The sequence below is a fragment of the Physcomitrium patens genome, chromosome 4 (genome assembly GCF_059467195.1).
Source record: "Physcomitrium patens ecotype Gransden chromosome 4, ASM5946719v1, whole genome shotgun sequence".
In the NCBI taxonomy this organism is placed as follows: domain Eukaryota; kingdom Viridiplantae; phylum Streptophyta; class Bryopsida; order Funariales; family Funariaceae; genus Physcomitrium; species Physcomitrium patens.
In genome coordinates, this window is record NC_143413.1 from 9,306,001 (window position 1) to 9,309,499 (window position 3,499).

Consider the following 3,499-nt stretch of genomic DNA (forward strand, 5'->3'; position numbering starts at 1 on the left):
AACTAGTATTGGTTGGAAAGAGTGGCTAGCATGTTGTGGCTATCGATAGTATGTAGTCTATAGCATAAGTAGAAGACTAGCAGTTGCCTTAGAAGTGGTTGATGAATTAGGTTAAAATTAGATGAAGTTAGGATTGGATAAATAATAATTTTGGATGATATTTCATTCTTGGATGAAAGTTCATTCATAGATGAAAACTCATTTACTGATGATAAATTGTACTTTTATGAAGAATTATTAATGGATGAAAATTACTAAAAAAATATAGAAAGAAATTGTTGATAAATTGAAAACCTAAGATTTATTTACATTGCATGCATGGTTAAGTGTAAGTTGTTTTAGTGAATATGAAGGTAGTTTAACTTAGAAGAGTCTTGTAATTAAAATTAAGAATATTTTCATATAATTAAATTATAAGATAAAAAATTATTGTGAATTGGAATAGACTTCCAACTTGTTGGGGTTTATTTTAATTCATAGACAACAAGGGCTTATTTTCAAACTTCAACAATTAATATGGTAAAGGTGCCTACTAGCATCCTACAAACATGATCCCACAAACAAGCACATGGAGTTAGGGTGAAGAACAAGGCCTTAACTAGAAACACAGAAGGGAGTTCATGAGCTACTTAGGTTTTCCCATGGACTAGCAAACACACAATTCTCGTGGAGGACACTGGTACAACTACGAGCACTGGGCACTAATGGACGTTAAAATCATTCCAAAGGGATTTCTACTTTGGCAGAGAACATTCAAAGCTTAGATAACGGTCACCCAGAGACTCCAGGCCTCTCCACAATAAACATACATAGCCAAAATATGGCAACAACCCATTTTTGGAAACAGACGCATTATTGACGTGGAAGAGAAATTGTGGGGAGCGGACAAAAAAAACATAACTTTCTTACCTGAGCCAACCAAGGATGTACAACAGTGAAGGATCTCTGGTATGAGGAGACTAATGACTAGCTCAGTGAAAGCAAATTCCAACAATACATTGGCTCTAGCTCGATACCACTCTAGAGATACTAGATACTACCAAGCATACACTGGAAGCCCAACTTGAGTACAAAATTCAACCCAAGAAAATGGTGGTCAGCTGATATAGCGGGTGACATTGTGGAAGTATACCATTTCTAGAACATCAGTAAGGAAATAAGCTTCGAAAGTAAATATATAGCCACGTGAAGACCTCTGGCACCCTTGGATCTCTAGAAGTTAATATGTAGCCGCCTTTGATGACTCACACTAGCACAAGGGCTACCCATCGGAGAGTGGAGAATGATAATGAGACAGGATGGTTGATGCACTCTGCAATAATGGCAATATCAAATCTGCAGACCATGCATTCTGGAGCTGCCCCCACATCAAGATTATCTAGATCATATATAAAGTAGATGCGGCGCAAGGTGGCCAATGCCAGATGACGAGCTGGAATGACATTCTGTACAGTACTCTCAATCCGAAGAGAGAATAGGAGTTGAGTAAATTCACAGATATTGTGTCTGTTTATAAAGACACGCCCTGGTTGAAATTCAAAACTCTCCTCTAGAATACTTGGAGAGCCAAATGCAACCATGATTCTAACCGCATCAGACTGCACGTTGGAGCAATTTTATTTAGAGAATGGAAAACAACAATACAAGTGGGCCTAGAAGTATGGAAGGAGCTCCACAATACCTAAAAGACTTGCTGACCCTAATAAAGCAAGAAACACTTCTCTTAAGAACTTGGACGACATATAACGTCTTTGCAATTGGCTCCAAACCCGATTGGGAAATCCTCCCTCCAGCAGACTACCTACCACGAGATATGACGCTACTAGGAGAACTCTTTGCCACAATCCCAAGAGAAGTGAATATAGATGGACGCATAATACCGCCGAAGGAGGCACCATGTGCCCTCAACATCTCCGCACTACAACATCACCAACTTCCACCGAGAAGCTAGAATCGGGGAGAATAACCCCCCACTAACTAGGGAAATCATCTCAAACTTAATAGACAATGTATAGCTCCCGTCCTCGCCCCGCACGCCGAAATACGTCTCTCTGGGATAAAGAATAGATCGCCCTACCATTAACAACCCTCGGGAAGAAAGACTACGGGCAATAAGCCCCAAGAGTGTGCAACGGTTGGATGAAGAACTACGAGGGGAAATAGAAGCATTCTTTTGGGAAGTAGAAAGCCAACACATTTACCGCATACTAGAGGATGATTACAAATATGAAGCACAGGAAGGAACCTTACTAGCTCCACCAAGAAGAATCCTTTAGCAAGCTCTCAAGCGTATGCCAGACATTATCAAACCCAACCTTATCCAAATCCCACACTGCAAGTTTACATGACAATGGCAACTTCAGACATATCCAACCACGACCTCTTTTGTTTCTTAGACAACGATTTTGGCAGATGGTCAACGTGGGCTACCCAACTTAACAGCAATATAAGCAGGGAGCGGTATACAGCTTGACTAGGGGTTAGCCTAGAAGGGTCATCATAGCTTACGACTCAAGACCCTGTCTCCGTCCCAATGGCAGGGAACTGCCTTAGAAATTAGGATTACTCTAGCATTCTAAACCAGTGCGCCGGTCTCAACTAGCGCGATATGTGACGTACAATTTTTGGATTATTCAACTGTGATGAGGATTCCAGCTCAGTTGGTAGAGAGCAAGACTCTTAATCTTGTGGTCTAGAGTTTGGACCCTCAGGGTGGCAACTTCGTACACTGATTTTATAGAGTCTCAAATTTCGATTTTTTTGTCAAATGCAGTTTCTCACATGCTTTTAGCAGCAAGCTTTGTTCCTTGAAACTGCCTAGTCTGCAATGCTCACAAACTTTGCACCTACTACTAATCTGTACAATATTGCTTTTGCTGACAATTAGAGGCCAGGGCAAGCTACTCACTCTCTATAGCATAACTGAACTCTTACTCGGACGGCTTCAACCCAGGATTTCCATACTTGGATCAATCACAAGGCTGTCTCCGACGAATTTCACCCTGAAATTGATGCAGCTATGGAATTACAAGCTCAACTTGTCAATTGGAAGCAGCAATATTCTGAGTTATCTCCCACTAGAAAATTGTTTGCTATATCTCTTGAAAGGGATGAAGACTCTGTTAACTGAAAACCAATCTCATTTCTCACATAGCATACAAAGATACAATTCTTAAGCATTGCTTAGCACTTCCATTAACTAAGTTTGAATACACCTTGAAAATCACTGTAAACTAGTCAAGTTTTGTAAGGAATCATGAGTTCTAGTTCAATAAGTGTAGCTGAGTATATCATACATGTTTACATTACATTATACCATGTTTAATAGAATGAATATTCAGTATCACGTCATTACGTAGATACTGTGATTAGCAAAGTGATGTTGTAGTATGTTTCATTCACTTTGTTTCATTTAGAGTGAAGTTTTGTGTGCAAGAATACAATTTACTTGAAAGCTAAGTGCTTTGTTTGTTTTTTTTTTTTTTTTTCAAATAAAATG

At 39.5% G+C, this 3,499-nt stretch overlaps 1 long non-coding RNA gene across 1 annotated transcript; it reads right to left on the reverse strand.

Moving 5' to 3' along the window:
* Positions 1 to 1,595: 1,595 nt before the first annotated feature.
* LOC112281092 (uncharacterized) lies at positions 1,596 to 2,391 on the reverse strand. The gene is made up of 2 exons (XR_002969507.3): positions 2,251 to 2,391; positions 1,596 to 2,051 (listed from the first exon to the last, which is right to left on the reverse strand). It is a non-coding gene; the product is annotated as an uncharacterized LOC112281092 (long non-coding RNA).
* Positions 2,392 to 3,499: the final 1,108 nt, after the last annotated feature.